Source organism: Euprymna scolopes, chromosome 46 (genome assembly GCF_053919585.1).
Source record: "Euprymna scolopes isolate OS-2025 chromosome 46, ASM5391958v1, whole genome shotgun sequence".
Lineage (NCBI taxonomy): Eukaryota > Metazoa > Mollusca > Cephalopoda > Sepiida > Sepiolidae > Euprymna > Euprymna scolopes.
In genome coordinates this window covers 21,869,268-21,891,439 of record NC_136527.1, presented here as the reverse complement: position 1 = coordinate 21,891,439, position 22,172 = coordinate 21,869,268, and the positions used below count along the sequence as shown (strand labels likewise).

Genomic DNA, 22,172 nt, shown 5'->3' with positions numbered 1-22,172 from the left:
ATTAAAAAATGCGCTACCAAAGTAGCTCCAGTTCTCTCCAAACTTTACAACAAATGCCTTAATGAATCTTGCTTTCCTGTCTGCTGGAAAACTGCTTCTGTGGTACCAGTTTTCAAGAATTCTGGTGAAAGAACTGACACATAAAATGATCACCCCATTAGCCTTCTCCCACTTTTTGCCAAAATATTTCAGTCCAAAATTAACCAAACTCTAGTTCACCACCTTACAGATGCTAAGCTTCTGACCGACCAACAATATGGATTAAGGCAAGCCCGTTCCACAGCAGATATCCTAACTGTAATCTCTGAACGTATATACCTTTTACTGCACAGTGCAGGAGAGGGTAGAGCGATAGCTCTAGATATATCTTAGCCTTTTGACAGAATGCATCTAGTCTGGTGGAGTATCCAGCTATCACTTGGAGAAGATGCACTATTTACAATGGAGCCCGTTGTGAAAATTCAGACGCCCCTGATTTTTATGAAATTTTAACCCTAGATATCAGATATTACTTCGTAAATATTTCTTAAATTTCAGCTTCTTTTTAGTATTTTAAAGATTGAAGGTGGGGATAAAATGGACACTTATTTGAAAATTAAAATATTTCAGATTTGCATTTAATTTGATCCGTAGACGAATTAAATTTAATTCCTTCTAAGAACCCCCTTAGTTAAAATTTTAGACATTTTCTAAAATCACAATTATCTAAAGGATTATAATTAAAATTGGAATAAGGATTCTACACATAAAGGATAGTACCATTATACAAGGTTAAACGATAAATTTGTCGCCCTAAAGAAAACAACACTACAGCTTTATTTTTAAACTTATATTGAAAAAAAAAATTCAGGTAACTTGATTATGTAGTAGAGCTGACATCTATTCAATGTATCCACCTTCAGCCTCAATTATTGGTTGTTTTTGTTTTATGATATATCAACCCTTTTCAGTTTATTTAATGCCGAATCCAGTGATTTTGAAAAAAACATTTTTTAATAGAATATATTTGTTTTTTTCAAGTCGGTTTCTATTTAACCCATAGTTGGGACCCTAACAGGTACTACCTCTCTGGGTCGGCAATGGCATTTAAGCCCGCAAGTTGGGCCCTCACCATCGGATATAGTTTAAGGTCATATCCAGGACCTTAACATAATTAAATACTTCTTGGATAAGAGAAAAACCCAGGTTGTCCTCCATGGTCGTACATCTAAACAATATGATATAAATGCGGGAGTACCTCAAGAGTCTATCCATGAGTCTTTATTATTCCTAATATTCATAAATGACCTCCCTGTCAAAATTGTCTGTGAGATGGGTATATATGCTGATGACACCACGCTCTATAACAGGCATGACAGGAAACCAAATAAACACATTTAACAAAATGGCAGAAACACTAGAGAATGACCTCCAATGTGCCTTGCTTGGGGTGAAAATGTAATTTAAAAAAATGGCTCACACTACTTCTGGTAAACGTGTCATTGCTGAGATCACTCATATTCTTAGAAGTATTTGTTATCACATTCTAATTGAATGTTAAGAATTCATTATAATTCTGTGCTAATCATCGCAGAGACATTCTTTGTAAGCCAGTTTATAAAACCTTCCTCATATAGTCCTTGATGAATGAATCATGAAAATACTTGTAATGATATTGTTTAGCACATTTTACCAATTTATTGCAATGGAAGTTCTAAAGTATTTAAAACAACTATATAAGTGATTTCCGTAGCAGACTTGTTTCTAAATCTCTCATATATTTAAAACAGACTTGATTAAACTGGTTGACCATTTTCGGGATAGAGATCGTTCTAGCTGGTATACAATGTTGAGGTATGGATTGTAAAAATAATCAGGTACTGTTTCTTATATGGGTTTTCATATGACGCAACAAATTTGACTTCCGCGCAAAAGAAGAACCACATATTTCACAAGAATGTGGTTTGTCTCCCGTATGTGTTTTCATATGTCTCAACAAAGTTGACTTTTCTGCAAATGAAGAACCGCATACTTCACAAGAATGTGGTTTTTCTCCTGTATGTGTTTTCATATGACTCAACAAATGTGACTTATCTGCAAATGAAGAACCACATACGTCACATAAATGTGGTTTGTCTCCCGTATGTGTTGCCATATGATATAACAAATGTGACTTCTCTGCAAAAGAAGAACCACATACTTCACAAGAATGTGGTTTCTCTCCTGTATGCGTTTTCATATGTCTCGACAAATTTGACTTCTGTACAAAGGAAGAACCACATATTTCACATGAATGTGGTTTGTCTCCTGTATGTGTTGCCATATGATCAAACAAATTTGACTTCCATGCAAAAGAAGAACCACATACTTCACAAGAATGTGGTTTGTCTCCCGTATGTGTTTTCATATGAGTCAACAAATTTGACTTCCGTGCAAAAGAAAAACCACATACTTCACAAGAATGAGGTTTGTCTCCTGTATGTGTTTTCATATGAGTCAACAAATTTGACTTCCGTGCAAAAGAAAAACCACATACTTCACAAGAATGAGGTTTGTCTCCTGTATGTGTTTTCATATGAGTCAACAAATTTGAGTTCCGTGCAAAAGACACACCACATACTTCACAAGAATGTGGTTTGTCTCCCGTATGTGTTTTCATATGACTCAACAAATCTGACTTCCATGCAAAAGAAGAACCACATACTTCACAAGAATGAGGTTTGTCAGCCATGCTTGATTGCATTTGATTCCACAAAATGTATATGCAATGTAATGTTTGATGAAAGGAAGGCTTGTAAATTTTGACTGTAGAAAATTTATATGATCATATATATATATATATATAAATTTTTATACCATTTTAAATCATCAATGAAGAGAAGTCCTTTTTATCCATTAATGAATTTCTTTTCATTGCTTCATATCCTGGAAATATAAAATAAATTTAAAAAATATATTTCATGTGGTAAAACTGAATTTCTTATATTATTTTTATTAAAAATATCTAAATTAAATTAAACTAAATTTTAAATTAAAAATATCTAAAACACCTATCAGTAATGAAATTTCCCCCCCCCAAAAAAACGAAAATTAGTCGTTTTATTGAATATTGTTAACCATTGTTTCTATTTTCAAACATTTAACTAAAATCTTAGCATTTCTTCATTTTAGAGATGAGGATGGTTTATTCATATTACTTGGATTCTTCAGAATACTCTTCTCATCTTGGGTGTGATATTCACAAACTTTCTAGTTTACTTCCGATCTTATTCAGGTGAATTTTTGTCGAATTTGGGAACCTTTCTCTTGAAATTAGAAATCTGTATGAAACCCTTTATTTAGTACATGAGAGAAGCATTTGCTCTCGTGTTGGTAGCAATGACCGAGTAAAAAAATTGAAATTCTATTTTCAATCTCAGTGATGATTGAAACTTCAATGTTCAGGAGTATTTAACTTACAACTGAATTTTACCAAGTATTCTAACAACAGCATCATCACTCCTAGCAGCAATCGTAATATGAAATTTAAGAACATTTTTTCTAGACGTAATCACTATTTTTGATATATATATATATAATTATTTAAAACTTTTTAAAGAAAGATCCTTGATTGCATTTGATTCCACAAAATGTATATGCAATGTAATGTTTGATGGAAGGAAGGCTTGTAAATTTTGACTGTAGAAAATTTATATGATCATATATATATATATATATATAAATTTTATACCATTTTAAATCATCAATGAAGAGATGTCCTTGTTATCCATTAATGAATTTCTTTTCATTGCTTCATATCCTGGAAATATAAAATAAATTTGAAAAAATATATTTCATGTGGTAAAATTGAATTTCTTATGTTGATTTTTATTAAATGAAATTCAAAAAAAGAAAATGAGTAAAGGTTTATGGAATTTTTGTTATTTAACTCAACTAGTTTGTTTCTATTTTCAAACTTTTAACTAAAAATATTAACATTACTTCATTTTAGAGATGAAGATTGATTATTTATATTATGTGGATTCTTCAGAATACTGTGCTCATCATGGTGTTATTTATACAACGTATCTGTTATCTCCGATCTCATTGGGTGTGATATTCACAAACTTTCTAGTTTACTTCCGATCTCATTCAGGTGAATTTTGCCGAAATTGGGAACCTTTCTCTTGAAATTAGATATCTGTATGAAATCCTTTATTTAGTACATGAGAGAAGCTCTCGATTTGGTAGCAACGACTGAGTAAAAAAAATTGAAATTCTATTTTCAATCCCAGTGATGATTGAAACTTCAATTTTCAGGAGTATGTAACTTACAACTGAATTTTACCAAGTACGCTAACCAAAGCATCACGAATCCTTGTATGAAATTTAAGAACATTTTATCTAGATTTTATCACTATTTTTACTATATATATATATATATATATATATATATATATATATATATATATATATATATAGTGGCACCCAAAAACATCCCCATTGTCATTTTTTCAAAAACTGCAAATTATGCCCAATTTAAGCTAAATTGAATGTAACAGTTTAAAAAACCCATTTTATTCATGTTTTATCACTTTATAATTTTACGTGTTCATATTTTACTGAAGTATCATATTGTTCACATAAATTTTAAAAAATAACTTCAAATACTGAAGGCAAAATGAAACTCTGCACTACGTAAAAATTGTATCTTCATATAGTTTTAGAACATTACTGCAACACAAATACAACAGTAATACAATTAACTAGTAAATATTTAGTAATATAACCCTTCTGCAATTTGACAGCCTATAATCTTTTGGGCATTCCTTGAATTAGTCTTGAATTTTCTAGTGAAAGGGCATCCAACTTCTCTTTAATTTTTGTCCAAATTTCTTCTGGATTTGTAATTTTTTATTAAAATCAGTCGGATCCGCAACAAAATCATTAAGTTCACAGTGAATCAGGTAGATTAGTATTTTAGGGTGACCAGAGCATAGCAACAATCTTTGTATGAAATTTAAGAAGATTTTATCTAGACGTTATCTATATATATATATATATATATATATATATATAGTGGCACTCAAAACATCCCCACTTGTCATTTTTTCAAAAACTGTAAATTATGCTCAATTTAAGCTAAATTGAATGTAACAGTTTAAAAAAACCTATACCCCATTTTATTCATCTTTTATTTCTTTATAATTTTACCTGTTCATATTTGACTGAAGTATCTTAGTGTTCACATAAATTTTAAAAAGAACTTAAAATACTGAAGGCATAAAGAAAATCTGCACTACGGAAAATTGTATAACTCTTCACCAAATTGTATAACCCTTTGACAGCCTACAATCTTTTGGGAATTCCTTGAATTAGTCTTCAGCAATACTCTAGTGAAAGGGAGTCCAAGTTCTCTTTAACTTTTGTCCACAGTTTTTCTGGATTTGTATTTTTTTTTTATTAAAATCAGTTGGGTCAGCAACAAGATCACTAAATTTACAGGAGTTGAGTGGATCATGTAGAGTAGTATTTTAGGGTGACCAGAGCACGGAAATAAGGGGAAATATCAGCTCTCCTAACCATAAAGGCTTCAGTCCGACAATTTATAAACACTCATGTAAAACAATATAGTGGGATAGTTGCTTGTAATGAGACATTAGCTACAAGATCTTCAAAAAAACTTATCAGAAATTATTATTATTTATTATTATTCAATAAACTTATCAGAAAGCCATAGCAGAAGTTAAATGGAGATCTGGCTCAACGTAAGCCAGGAGTATGAAGACAAGCCCATGGAGGTTTGTTACACAGGACAGCAAATTCTAGTTAAGGTTACGGGTCCAGTCTCTCAAGATATAGAGACAGATGTAAAAGAGGAAACAAAGTATAGAGTAGGGACTAGTATTAAAAGCTAGAGTAATGAAAATTAGGTGTTACTGAATAACGGCATACTGATGCACGGGGGTAACATTGGTGCATCAAATTATTTTTGGACTAGAATTGAGGGAAAGAATTATAGAAATCTTGTAGCAGAGGTATTAGTAATTTTGTTTTTAAAGCATTTACACAGGACCTGAACTATGTGGTAAAAATGTTAGTTTAAGACAAGCTAATGCGTCCCCCATTAATTGTAGAAGGGCTCGTTCGATTGAGAGTAAGGAAAGGAAGTCAGTCTACTCACCAGGACTTCTTTGTTCTTTACACAAGTCTGATATTACACCGCAATTTGCTTAAGAAGAATGAGGTGAGGATGTACTTTGATTTAGGTCGATAAGATTATTTGACAAGTATATAGCTCTGGAAGAAGATACCCATATGTCATCAATAGTTAGGTTAGCACAGAAAATTATATTAAAACCCAAGCATTTGCATACATTCATGATTCGTGTAAGTTTTAGAAATGGTCAAAGATTAGAATATGAAATAGAACAAATAATCAGTGGATTCATTAGCAATCTTAGCAGAGTATCGGTAGCTAATGTAGTCGTAAAGGTTAAAAGGGCTCGTAAGTTTCTGTTGCTTATAACAACACAAACCAGTCACCTTGCAAAATGGCTAAGTGAAGTGTGACCTGTAACATTACAAGTATACCATGCTTGATGAAGAAAAGAATGAGATTCCTGAGAATAATTGTAAAGGAATAAAAGTACCTGAAGAATTCAAGTTAGAAGTTGATATGTTGATGACACATAATAGATGTTTGTTCATTATGGAGGATAAGGACTTTGGCAGAACTGATATGGTGGAGATGCATATCAATATTGAAATGCATGGAGAAGCGTGTATCAAACACTGCTAAAGCAATGAAAGTTGGTAGACATGGCAATAGATGACGTTATGCAAGTGAAACTGAGAGATCGAATAGGACATAGAAAAATGAGGATGTACTTCGATTTAGGTCGATAAGAATATTCGACAGAGTATATAGCTCTGAAAAAAGATACCCATATGTCATCAAAAGTTAAGTTAGCACAGAAAATTATGTTAAAACACCAGCATCTGCATATACGCATGGCTTGAGCAGATTTTTAAAATAGTCAATAAGCAATCTCAGCAGAACTGATACGGTGGAAATGCGTATACTGGAATGCATGAACACATGCAGAGATGTATGTATTGAACACTGCTAAAGCAAAGAAATGATGGGGATATGTGTAATTGAGAGATTGAATAGACCGGGGAGTTTGATAGTGTTATTAGTAAAAGAAAAAGATCGTAGTAAAACATTTTATGAATAAAATAAAGTCACAAAAAATGTATGCCTGGGCATTAACCGTCATTGATACTATATTAGCCTCAATTGGGTCAGCAAAATACTTCTCTAAATTAGATCTAAACTCAGAGTACTGACAGATTAAATTAAGTAAGGATAATAAAGAGAAAACTGTGTTCATCTGCCATCGAGGTTTTTTTCACTTTTATGTGATACCGTTCAAACTTGCGAATGCCCCTGGGGTCATCTAGGAATTATTGTCCATAGTCTTACAGGGACAGGAAGATTATGCATTACCATATTTGGATGATATTTTAATTTTCTCAGATACGATGGCAACTCACATAGATAGGGTACTAATCACTTTACGTAAGCACAACCTCAGGTTGAAAGCCATAAAGTGTGAGTTTCAGAGATCAGCGAGCTGTTTGTTCGCCTGGTGTGGAAATATGTGAAGTTTCAATGAGACAACACATTTCAGTTTATCTTTTATAACCTAAAAAACAAAGCTTGCAGATGTGGTTATACTGGCTTATCCCAGTCCTGAGAAAGACTACCGGTTGTACGTGATTGAGGCATGTCTGTCATATGATCAGAGGGAGAATAAAGAGGTTGAAATATCAATTTACTTCTTATCCCATGAACTTAAAGATATGCAGCCGATGCCCTTAATAAGTTGCAAAGTTCACCATCTATACCAATTACAAACCCCTAGAATATTTATTAAACTCACCTATACAAAATAGGAAAATACAGATGTTGGTTTTGAGTATGACTGGCTATAACTGCACCATACAGTACATGAAGAGGAATGACAATATTTGTGTTGATCTCTTGTCAAGCACTGTGGATTCAAGCCAAGATAATGACTTTCCCTGGTAGAAATGCCTCATAAAGCCTCACTTTGGTGATGACCAACAACAGATCGCTCTGGTAAGGGATACCATTTGGAAATCTAGGAAAAAATAATAGAGGGCTTGGATAAAAAAAATCTCTAGATGTTAAGATTGTAGATCTGGTTTATGCATGTGTAATCAACATTGCACATGCATGGCTCCGTCCACCCATCTCCTGGTCAACATCTCCATGTCTAGCTGGATGCACGTTTCATATAAGGCAGTAAATAACAGAAAATATTTTTTATATCTTTATACAAAAACAAAGTGTACAAGTTTTTTATTCTGGATGATGAAAAATCGACTGTGCAACATATGTTTCACTTGTAGCAATGCATGAAAATGATAATAAATGATTGGCTGTTTCCCCTAGCACACTACTCAGTCATTTTGAACGAATATCAAATTGAATAAATATCTTCTGTCTTCCATCATTCTCGCTTAACTTAATACACTGACACTCAAAACCAGCAAAAGCCAACAATCAAGCCTTGCTCAATCATACTGGCTAATCTAAATGCTATCCACTTGGTTAAGAATATCAGTAGCATTTCCCATAAAATATTGGCCCATTTTAACAGTGATCATATCACTTTACGACTGACAACCAATACCTATAATGAGTATCAATTTTAAAGTAAATAACAGCAGTAGTAATAAATAATAAGAATAAACAATAAAACAGTCATACACCAATAAAAATTAATAATGAATCAAACTGAAACTAAACATGTTTTCTGAATACTTATTACATTTAAACTAAATTTCCCAATATTAATCAATGTCATTCCTCATGTTATCAGTGGTGACCAATTCATTATGTTATCAATTGTGGCCAATTCTGTACATGTAGCAAATTTCATAACAAACACATGGCTAGGGATCTAAAAGATACACACGTTCTTTTAATCATAGCTGAAAGAAAAATAAAAGTTCATACAATAACAAGAGAGGGATAAGAGCTTTTTACTTAATTTCCATGAACACAAGGCTAGCTTCAGTCATAACCGGAAGAAAAATAAAAGTTTATAACAATAGTAAAGATGTATTAACAGCAGTAGTAATAAATAACAAGAGGAATTAAGCAGTTGAAATAAATTAAAAAAGAAACAAGGGATATAATGCTCAAATTTAGATTAATTGCTGCATATATAACACAAACATATATATATAATTCAACTATCCACAAACAAACCTTCTTGTAATATAACGTGCATGATACACACGGGAGAAAATCAGTTACATTGCCAATCCTTTGAAGCACACACACATATAATTTTCCATACACAAATTCAAAACATCTACTTATGAAAGCCCCATTTATAAAAACTTTCTTTTCATCTATCACAGATAATGTCCCCGAAGTACAAAATAATATAATTTTATGTCACCATAACATTTCAAAGCAGAATTAAAGTTAAAGTGTACTGTCATAATTTGGTCAGTAAATATGGAATTTCCATTATTGCAAGGAAGAACAAAAACAATTTTTCAACATGTAAAAAATACATGTAAAGAAAAAAAAACATATTCTGTTTTGTTCATATAATTTGGATTATTTGGACTATTGTTCTCATCTTAATTGTTATTTTTACAATGTTTGCACAATAAATAACACTCAAGATGAGAACAGTAGTCTTAATAATTTAAATAATACAAAAAATTATTTCTCATCTAAAAAATTCAGAACTGTAATATTGTAATTTAATAATTATAATTATTTTTTAATTTAGTCAAAGTTATTTGTAAGGTTTGTTGTTTTGATCAAGTGCACACATATGTTTGCCGCAAACAAGTAGTTTTCCAAATATAAAGCAATGTTATCGGTGGTGGTTAATTCTGTGTGTGCTAGTGCATACGTAATTGACCACCACTGATAACAATTACAATGTTTAATATCCAGATACGTACTTGTTTGCAGCAAATTTAAATGTGATATTCGTTTTCAGCATTCCTGAAAACCTATAGAAATTGTGATGTTAAAGGAGATTGTTATGGTCGAAAGTAAATAACAATTTACCAAAATGGCTTTCAGATAGGCCAAGAAAACAAATAAAACAAATTATCACCACGTTGCCAGAAAGTGGGTGCTTATTTTACATTAAATTTATATAGAAAACTGATCCCCACTTTTTGAAAAAGTAATTTCCTTACATCATGAAAAGTAATTCTCTGTGCCACTTTTTGAAGTATATATTCGTTTTTAGCACACCCGAAAAAATATAAAATGATCAGCTGAAAAAAATTGAAAAAACAAGACAATTTTTTTTTACTTAAAACTTGTGAAACAGTTAAAAACATATAAAATTTACAAAATTAATTTGCGAGACGAAAATGCTGTTTATATAATTGGAGCTTTAAAATAACGTTCCCATGTAGTAGACATTCCGAACGTGAAAAGATAATTTTTCTTTGGTAAACGATACAAAAGTTGTTTTTATGTTTAAGTCAGTATTAAATACAAAAAACAATCGACAGCGAAAAACGTTCAACGATAAATCAACATTTTCATTAGGATCATTCGCTTAGTAAATGTAGTTATCTCCCTTACATTTTAACGTATTCTGCAAATGCGCAAAAATCTATATTAAATTCATGTAGTAATACTTACGTTTTTGTCTTATAATCTGCTTTCGATTAACTTTATCTGCTTTTATAAGGAAACGATTTTTCAAATGTGATTGACTTTACAAGCTCAAGTTAACATTCAAGATGACAAACAAGCAAATTCGCAGAAAACAAATCTGAAAATAAACCACGATAAAATATTTAGTTTAAAATACAAATAAAGATTTACTAAACGACATTTTATTCACTGAATATTTTTCAGGCATTCACCGGATGTTATAATCTTCCCTAGTAAGTTCGATGTGTTTATGTTTTTAACCCTTTTAATTAACACACACATATTGAGAGTAGATATGGGGGGTGGGAAACTGAAAGAAACAAAACCAATAGAAAAATGTTAAGAACACAAAGAGAAAAGATAAGAGGCTGAATGGGGAATCGTATGCGTAAGGAAATGAACAACACAACTAAAAGTAAGGGGGTCGGACATGTGGGTAAAGAAAATAAAAAATAGGTCGTAGTTAAGATGAAATAATATATATATATATATATATATATATATATATATATATATATATATATATATATATATATATATAACATTAAAAGTATTACAAAGTGTCTTTAAGAAGGGTATATATAATGTTTCTTACCGAAGATGGCTTAAAACGGCGAAGGACAACAGAAGATAAAAGACAGTACTAGAAAAGCTGCTGACTACAATTGGAGAATAAAACACCGGTCAACCTGCCGGTGTCGAGTCAGAGCAAACTCTATAAGAAAAATGTCCGGCCAAGGGAGATAACTGTTCAAAGGAGTAAACTAACAGACAACTATTTAAAAAAGAAAACTTTTATAATTATTGTAATTTATTTATATTTTAAAAACTATGTTGTTGTTTTTTTTATTGAAAAGACGGATTAAAAGTCATTCTTTAAACTACTTTTAATTGAATCGACTTCAAATACATTTCCACTGTTTTCTATCTAGCTTTGTAAGTTTTTTGTGGTTCAGATTATTTACAGGAGTTTATTTAGTTAAAAAAAGAACAAATAATGTTAAGTATTAATTTTGAACAAAAACATGTCCGACATGAGAGGATCACGTTTTAGGAGTCTCGATAATCGCTCAAAAATAGAAAATAAAAGAAAATACTGTAGTAGATAATCGGGGACACCCCATCCCAGGTTCAACAAAAAAGGAGCACACCATAATAACTGCATATAATAGCTCAAGTATAATGCATACAATGTGCACACTGTGGGAACATGATGAGAATTAGCAGCGAACCGGATGTTAACGCATCCACCATGAGAGACAAAGTGAAAAATCGTCTTTTGCACATAGCTCCACGCATCGCTTCCGCTTGGGAAGAAAAAAAATAAGATAACCACAAAATAATTATCGACCAATGGGAGAGCTCCGCACCTAAAATAAACACCTCAAATATCACAGTCCCTGGGAGCCGGTTTGCCACTATAAAATGAGGGGACCAAAAAGAGGGAAGGAGTAGATTCGCCCTGCTGTGTCAGTGAATGCACGGACAGATTCTCCCACCCGACCTTAAGAGATGAAGAAGAAAAAGAAATAAGGCACCAGTGAACTGAAGCTGACTATACTCTCATGTTATGGGCCAAATACCTTCAATTCTAAACAATGCCTAATTCACACAAACCAAAGAAGTGAGGAGGAGAAAGACGACGAAGACGCAGGGCTGCTAGCGCTGATGAAACAAGTCATTCGCTTTCCAGTTACAAGTCAGGACATGCATCACCGACAGCAGGATGACCGGCCTACCCTAACCTCTCCAGCGTCCAAAAGATAAGTTACATTTTACGAACATTCATTCCTTGTCAATTCATACATACCTACAAACAATTTACGAACATTCATTCCTTGTCAATTCATACATACCTACAAACAATTTACGAACATTCATTCCTTGTCAATTCATACATACCTACAAACATTTTACGAACATTCATTCCTTGTCAATTCATACATACCTACAAACATTTTACGAACATTCATTCCTTGTCAATTCATACATACTGTCATAATATAGGCTAAGAGACTATTAGTCGCCTAGAGTTATGCCCCTTGGCCCGTGACGTATGAATCTCGTCCGCCATTGTTTCTCAGTGCAACGTTTACTACTAGACAATAAAGAACGCATTTTACACCACCTTCGAGTCTGTTTATCAATGCTTCCAAAGTATGTATTATCACGACATGGTGTCTGAAGTGGGATCCTCTAAAGAATCAAAGGAATAGTAACAATATTACCCTAAAAAAAAAACAAAAAAAAAACGAACATTTTCGGGATCTAAAAAAAAAATTAATACAAAACACACGTGGTGTCGGTATTTTTCTCGCAATCGACGATGAATACATATTCGCAACTACCACCTCCAACAATCGATTGGAACACTTCAAATTTGGCCAAATCAATGGACCGATTTATCAGGCAAGTTCATTTATATTTCGACGGCCCAATGAAAGACGTAGATTCAGACACAAAGTTAAATTACTTGCTAATATGGTCTGGTATCGAGGGCCAGGAAATAAGTGACACTTTTCCCTTTCGACAGGGAGAAGAAAGGACATTGGATAAATATATCCAATTTTTTAAGGAATATGCGAATCCGCGATCGAACTTTCGTGTAGCTAGACACAACCTACTAAAATGTAAACAAAACGCGGATGAATCGGCACACGCATTTCTAAGTCGGCTGCGTCAGACAGCCAAACAGTGTGAATACGGTCGGACGGTGGAAGAGACCATTGTGTTCGACCTATTCATATTCGGTATTTATTTACAGTCTGCACAAAAGTCCCTAATAAGAGAAGGAAGCGATCTTACGATCGAGAAAGCACTCGGAATCATCGAGACAGAAGAATCCACGTGTAAACAAATGGAAGCATTACGTACAACAGCAGTAGAAGACAGCTCTACACTCGCAGTTAGAGCCAGACAGCCCAGTGGACCTACCACATGTGGTAATTGTGGCACAAAACACCATCAATATAAATGCCCAGCTAAAGGCAAATACTGCCTAAAATGCAATAAAAAGGGACACTTTGCTAAAGTTTGCCACTCTAAAATGGGAGACGAGGGGCACACACGCAGACAGTCATTCCAGCCACAGAGGAAATATAATAAGAATAAAATCCACATGGCAGCAGCACATATGGGTAGCAACGACGACAGTTCCACAGAGGAGCTGTACTTTCACACAGTAAAGGAATTACCGTTAGCGACCACAGAAGCTTTCACAAAACTGAAGATAGGCAACAGCAAAGCCCAAATAGAGGTTGACGCGAAAATCGACACAGGTGCAATGAGCAACCTGTTACCTAAACAGGTATTCAAGGAACTGAAAGGAGTACCACTGGAAAAATCAGCTATAAGGCTAATTGCGTTTGGAGGCTCAACGATAGACCAAGAAGGGACCTGTCGTTTAGGGGTCAGATCCCGCGACAAGTTCGTTAAAGCGACCTTTCATGTGGTGAAATCAAGAGACCCTATACTAATAGGACTCCAAACATCAAGAGAATTAGGGCTAGTCACCCTTAACTTGGCTATAAAAACGGACACAACTCATGTGACGGACAAAGCATCCCGGCCTACTCCCCCGCACAACATGAAACCGGTCCCCGTGCAGGAACCATGTACGATGGGAAACCTTGGAGAAAGGAGGAAAATCATTGAGGAATTTCCAGACGTATTCGACTCCATTGGTTGTCTGCCAGGTGAACACACCATCCATTTAAATCCCGAAGTACCACCAGTTGTCCACCCACCACGTCGAGTCCCAATATCCCTAAAAGGAAAGTTGAAATTGGAGTTGGACTCCTTAGAGGCCCAGGGAATAATTTCCCCTGTAAAGGACCCGACGCCCTGGGTAAACTCATTCGTCTGTACCACTAAAAGGAACGGATCGGTCAGGCTATGCCTCGACCCCCGAGACTTAAATAAAGCAGTGCACAGACCACACTATGCGACTCCGACATTCGAAGACATCACTGCGGAACTAGACAACGCTAGATGGTTCACAAAAGTCGATATCAAGTCCGGCTACTGGCATTTGAAACTGGACGAAAAGTCGAGACGTCTCACAACATTCATTACCCCACATGGCAGATACATGTACAACAGGTACCCCATGGGAGTCAAATCTGCCCAAGATGAGTTCCAAAGAGCCATGCAGGAAAACTTCGGAGACCTCGAAAATGTCCTATCCATATGCGACGACATAGTAGTGTACGGATTCGAGGAAGACGGCAGTGACCATGACAAGGCACTGAGGCAGCTAATGTTTAGAGCAAGGGAAAGAAACTGCAGGTTTAATTCAGAGAAATTTGTGGTGAAAACCTCCGAAATCCCTTTCTACGGCCACATAATCTCAAGAGACGGTGTCAAGCCAGATCCCCGGAAAATAGAGGCGATCACACAGATGCAACCCCCCGAGGATACAAAGCAGCTCACCAGCTTCCTAGGCCTGGTGAACTACTTGAACAAATTCTCTCCACGACTCGCGACACTGACAAAACCCCTACGTGAGTTAACATCGAAGAAGAATGACTTCACATGGTCTTCACAGGAGCAACAGGCATTCGAAGAAATCAAAAAAGAGATCGGAAATCATACGACACTCCGATACTTCGACCCTAAAGAACCAATAGTGCTACAGGTAGATGCGTCTTCAATGGGTATAGGCGCGGCTCTGCTACAAAACGACAGACCAGTAGCATTCGCGAGCAAAGCACTTTCCGGACCAGAAACACGCTACTCAAACATAGAGAGGGAGATGTTGGCTATCGTCTTTGGCCTGGAGAAATTTCACAGTTACGTTTGGGGCCACAAAACGACAATTCATACGGATCACAAGCCATTGGAGTCGATAGCATTGAAAAATCTAGCACAAGCACCCCCAAGACTGGCTAGAATGTTATTGAAGGTCGAGGGATATGATTTTACTGTAAAATATACCCCAGGAAAAACAGTTCCAATTGCAGACTGCTTGTCACGAGTAGCACCCAGACCCAGTGGGCACATTGAAGGGATCGATCTCAACGTCCATAGCATGATCTCATACCTCAACTTTGCGCCGACGAGAGTTGAAGATATAAGAGTGGAAACATCCCAGGATCCACTCCTAAAGCAACTTGTAAGCATGGTATTGACCGGCTGGCCTTCCAACCGGGCTGACTGCCCAGGAATTCTCCTGCCATTCTGGAATTTCAGAGATGAGATTGGGGTCCAGGATGGAATTCTACTCAAGAGCTAGAGAATCATTATCCCAGCCTCGTTGCAAAGAGGCATACTGGAAGAGCTGCATGCTTCACACCAAGGAGTAGAGAGAACGAGGTTACGAGCGCGTTCAGCGGTGTACTGGATAGGGTTAAATAAGGACATAGAAGATATAGTCCGAGAGTGCCACACATGCCAGAAATACCAAGCCAGTATCCCGCCCGAATCAATACTCCAGCACGAAACCCCTACGTATCCCTGGCAGTACGCCAGCACAGACTTGTTCACATTGGCAGGGAAAGAATATCTGCTTGTGGCAGATCAGTACAGCCGAAACCCCTTCGTACGACGCCTTCCGTCCGCCTCATCAATATCCGTTATTAGAAGTATTAAGACGATATTTGAGGAACAAGGAGTGCCGGAAATCTTGTACTCGGACAATGGTCCACAATTTACAAGTAAAGATTTCAAGGATTTCGCCAGGACGTACAGCTTCCAACACAGGACATCGTCCCCACATTACCCGAAGTCTAACGGATTCGCCGAAAGAATGGTGGGAACATGCAAGAAAATTTTGACGAAGGCAGGGGAAACTGGTCAAGACAGCTACCTAGCAATGATGGCTTACAGAGCCACGCCACTGTCATCAGACATTAAGTCCCCGGCAGAGTTACTCAACGGACGAAAAATACGGACACCCCTAGTATCCAAGCAACAACTTGGCGATGAGCAGACTAGGACAGCCATACAGAAACAGAAAGATCAGTCTAAGGTCTGCTATGACAGGAAACATAACAGACACCACTCCCACCTACATGCAGGACAGAATGTCTATGTCCAGCAGGAAAAAGCAAAGATATGGGAGCCTGGAAAAATTCAGCGCTCCAGCGTGACACCCAGATCCTACATAGTTGAATCTGAGAACGGTAACACCTATAGAAGGAACAGGCAGTTCCTCAGACCAGCTGGGAGGAGATCAACAACCGCAAATAGATCCGACCAACCTCGCCCCAGCGACTCTCCACCGGATCCCACCCAGAAGGAAGGTCCCCCCCCTAAACAAATCGAACAGCCGACCACCGAACAACACTCCAGCGGCACGCCTCACACCCGAACTGAGAAACTCACCCCCGAATTAAGAAGATCTCAGAGACGAGTGAATGCTCCTCAGAAACTGAACTTATAGGTTACACTATCCTAAAAAAAAGAGACAATACCATTACCCTAGAACAATGGAGACAAGCTAAATAATATATTAGAGACTATGTTATCCCTTAATCAGATAAAGGCTAAATATCGCCCTTGGACGATATACATATATATGGAAGGGAAGGGATGTCATAATATAGGCTAAGAGACTATTAGTCGCCTAGAGTTATGCCCCTTGGCCCGTGACGTATGAATCTCGTCCGCCATTGTTTCTCAGTGCAACGTTTACTACTAGACAATAAAGAACGCATTTTACACCACCTTCGAGTCTGTTTATCAATGCTTCCAAAGTATGTATTATCACGACACATACCTACAAACATTTTACGAACATTCATTCCTTGTCAATTCATACATACCTACAAACATTTTACGAACATTCATCTCCTCAGTTAAATCACATTCCATCCTACGAACACTTTGTCTCTCCTAATATAAATTGTTGGTAGTAAATAAAATCGGTTCTCAACCTTCAATATTCGTCTTTAATTATATGGTGTCAGAATCTACACACTTCCAACGTTATTCATTTCATAGATTCTTTGTTGTGGCCTCTATGTCATCCTTAACCACCACTAAATCCCTTTTTTATAAAAACCTTAGGCCATAACACAAAGATAAATGGGTAGCACTTAAATTCTTTGTGGTTACAACAGAAGGTCCTGCAATAATAGGACTGACGTCACTAAGAAGCTTGGAGCTAATAAGCCTCCACTTGATAATTAGAGAAAACCAGGAACCTATAAATCCCATCGTGGATTAGAGAAGTCATAACCGAATCAATGTGACCGTATAAGACATTTCCAAAGCAAATATAACATAGTCCTAAAACCTGATCATCAACCAATGATCCATGCCCCAGAAAATGTCCAATCCATTTGAAAGATGAAATCGAGAAAAAATAAAGGTCTATCGAATCACAAGGCATTATTAGAAAGGTTAGTGAACCAACCAAATGGGTTAGTAAGTAGCATAGTGTACGTTCAGAAAAAGAATGTAAAATCTTTGCCTATGTCTCGACCAAAAGGATCTTAACTGAGCGATAGGGACTGCCAAAACTCACCACAGAATTACCCCAACTTTTACGTAACACGATGTAACTTTATTATTAATTAATATTATCAGTATAACATATGGACCATTTAAAAGAAGAACGGTAAAATAAACCAGTAATTATTTAAAATATTTGTTTTCATCGAACGAAAATAATGAAATTGCGAGACGAAAATGCTGTTTATATAATTGGCGCTTTAAAATAACGTTCCCATGTAGTAGACATTCCGAACGTGAAAAGATAACCGTATTTAATAAATCTAGCAAAAATCAACTAATGTGTCGGATTTTAACCGACTAAAAGGGGGAGGGGGGTGTTTCTGCAACTCAACAGATTAAACCAGAACTCGACGAAGAAGGAAAAACAATGAAACTCTTACCTTACGTGGTGAACCCTTCACGCTTTTTCTTGGTCAACAGGAGTTGCAACAAATTGTCTCGTTGCTTACAACGACAGATCGTCTTTGTAACAGTAACTATGAAACGGACTGCTGGACTAAATCAAAGGAGACCAACCAACAATATCGCCGATAGTGTTTTTATACCCACTAGTCGATTCTATGCAAATGTTAAGTCCGATCCACGTGAGTGGACAAAAAAAAAAAAAAAACACTATTATAAAAGCAGTCGACCAAGCACTTCCAAACCTTTTGCTTGGACGACTGCCACACAGAATTCCATTGCTTCACCTCTCTACATCGAGTTTCGGTAAGTAAAAATTACCACAAATGGTTAGATTTTCGTGAAATGTTCGATATTATCCATTTTAGAATGAAATTACATATAAAATACAGTTTTCGTAAAATATACGAGGGGAAATATTTTTAGTGCGTGCCCCCTATTTATTTTTTTTCGAAGTTTGAACGAAATATATTTAAATCTATCGAAAGTTCTATTTATTATGAAACATAAGAGTTCAAATAAGTAAAAAATATTTATTTATTAAAAATTTAAATACACATATTAAACAAAAATTTACCTTAAATTTGCAATTAAAAAATTGATATAAATTTAATATTATTATGTTTTTAATAGCGTTTTGCCGAATTAATATATACTATAATCAGTTGAATTGCCAAGAAAAAGAAACTTCGTAAACATTAATAAAATTAGATTAAATTAAAACGATTAATTAAATTAGATTAAAACGATTAAAATTCCATTATTTCAAAATGTTCCTTTACAACATAGTTTTCAATTAATTGTGTTTAATTTTTTTAATATTAAGTTTTAATATAAACATGACTCTTGTAAGCTATTTTATCGCCAGATTAAAACAAATTTGAAAATATTATTGCACAATATTAAGGATTTTGTAGGCCCCTCCCCCTCATATTTTGTTTGTCTCTTTTTACCGAACAAAATATGGAAGCCCGTAGGTAACCAAAAGAACATTCAGTAAAACCGTATTTCATATTTGATATAGAAATGTTTATAATATTATTAATAATTAAACTGTGTAAATCTTAAAACCTAACAAAATTATAACAAAGATTAATTATTAACTGCAGTTTGAAGAAGATAAACAAAGGTTTTAAAAATCATTAAGTCGCTTCTGCTTTTCCATAGTTCGCATAGTTAACACAAATCTGAGGTCACGGAAACATGATGTCCAATCTTCACAATCGTTTGGCAGTCCCTACCGAGCGATCATAACATGCCATTATAAGACTCCTACAATGGAGGAGTTATCACACAAGCTATCAGGAGCTTGGTTAGGTGTATCAGAATTTTTGTAGGAATTTTCGACACCCCTAACACGAAACTGCGAATAAAATATAAAAATCTCGTAATTTCTCTGTTAAAAGTGGGTTATTTATTTTCTTTATGGGTTATACTTCCAAAATAAACTATTACAGTTGTTTTAAAAGTAATAGAAATATTTTTTTTAAAAAACAGTAATGAATTTTCCGAACTCAATATTTTTCAATTTTTAAACTTTAAAAATCTATCAAAATTTTTCTATTGATTCTATTTTTACGATATTTTCAGGGTCAATGTGAAATTTTATATTCTTTCCAATAAACCGAATATAATAATTTAGACAAACGTTTTTTTTAAAATTCACGCCCCCCCATTTGTGTAAGTGTCACACATTTTCAAGTTTCTCTTAAAAAGTAAATAATTAATTTATGTTTAATAGTTTTATATATCACAAATTGAAGAGAAAAGGTCAATAAATAATATATTCAAATTTAAAACAAAAAAAAAATCCCTTTTTTAGAAATTTACCTGTAAAGTCCGAAGTTTAAAACCTTTTTTTTTTTTTTAAAAACACATTGTTTTTTTTTTTGTTTTTTTTTTAATAAAATCTTGGTCCTTGCCCCTTTAATTGAAAAAAAATTAGGGCTTGAATTACATTTTTCGAATAGTTATAAGCTTGGAAATACAGGGGGTCGAATAATTCACGCCTCTCATTTTGAAATGTCTATTAAAAAGTAAATAATTAATTTATGTTTCATAGTTTTATATATCACAAATTGAAGAGAAAAGGTAAATAAATAATATATTCAAATTTAAAAAAAAATCCCTTTTTTAGAAATTTACCTGTAAAGTCCGAAGTTTAAAACCTTTTTTAAAAAAAGAAAACACATTGTTTTTTTTTTATGTTTTTTTAATAAAACCTTGGTCCTTGCTCCTTTAATTAAAAAAAAAATAGGGCTTGAATTACATTTTTCGAGGAGTTATAAGCTTGGAAATATGGGGTGAAATTATTCACTATTTTCACGAAATTTCTGACATTGCTAGAGCTTGGTCCATACCACTTGACACAGAATCGCAATTATTAAGGATCTTCCACTCACTGTTTGGGAGAATCTGTTTTCAAAGAATGGCCTTTGGTTTGGTGATGTCACAGGATGTATTCATGCAGAGAATCAACATGATACTGGAAACTAATTGATGATGTCATTTTCCATGAGAAGACGAAACAGGAGCATGATCGCAACTTGAAAATAGCACAAGCTGAAGTGTTATGTTTTAACAGTGACAAATGTGCTGTTGATCAAAAGCAGATCAGTTGTTTTGGTGCTATCTACGATAAGAATGGTGTAAAACCAGATCCAAGCAAGGTGGATGCAATAGAATAACTACCCCGCCCTAGCGACGTCACGGAATGTCAAAAAGTGTTAAGAATTATCACCTACCCAGTGCCCTTCATTTCGTATATTTTTGATTTGACTGCACCAATGAGATACCTACCAAAGAAGGATTCGGATTACCAATGGACTGCCAGTCACCAGGAAGCATAAAAAACATCAAGGATTTGATTTGCCAAGAAATGTCCCTCACATACTTTGATCGAAAGAAACAGGCCTACAAGTGGATGCATGAAACAAAGAAAGGAAACCGATTGCATTTGCGTCAAAAGCACTGACGGAGACGAAGTAAAGATATGCCAACATAGAGCGAGAACTTCTAGCTGTTGTTTTTGGTTCTGAGCGATAGAACTAGCAACAAAAGCTAATCACATACATTGTGAGCTTAAGGAAACACTTCTGCACGGCTGGCCCAACATAGCTAGGGAAATTAGCAAAAATCTACGGCCACATTGCTCATATCGGGACGAGCTGGCCATCGAAATTTGTATTTTAATGAAGGATGGTCAAGTTATTATACCCAAAGTGATGCAGCCGGAAATTATAAAAAAAATCCATAACGGTCATCAGGGAATCGAAAAATGTAAGCTCCGAGTCCAAAGTTATGTATTTCGGTACAACATTAATAAGGACATAGACGTCGTACAACGAGGTGCCTTATGTCAACAGCACCAGAATGTCACATGAGATTCCTGTGATGCCATGGCAAATAGTAGCCACAGATCTTTTCCATAGTAAGGGTTATAATTGCATGCTAATGGTTGACTACTATTCCAAATAACCTTTCGTGAGGAAATTAAAAGAATTCTCCAGTCAAGAAGTAATCAAACTGTCTAAACAAATATTTGGAGAACAAGGGATCCCGGAGAAAGTCAGCAGCAACAATGATCCTCATTATAGCCCTAGCCTGTTCACGCAAT

At 35.0% G+C, this 22,172-nt stretch overlaps 1 long non-coding RNA gene across 1 annotated transcript; it reads right to left on the bottom strand.

The window, feature by feature from the left end:
- Window positions 1-3,587: 3,587 nt before the first annotated feature.
- On the bottom strand, window positions 3,588-11,417 carry LOC145270437 (uncharacterized). Its single transcript, XR_013865356.1, has 3 exons — window positions 11,292-11,417; window positions 10,682-10,814; window positions 3,588-3,778 (listed from the first exon to the last, which is right to left on the bottom strand). It is a non-coding gene; the product is annotated as an uncharacterized LOC145270437 (long non-coding RNA).
- Between the last annotated feature and the right edge of the window lie 10,755 nt (window positions 11,418-22,172).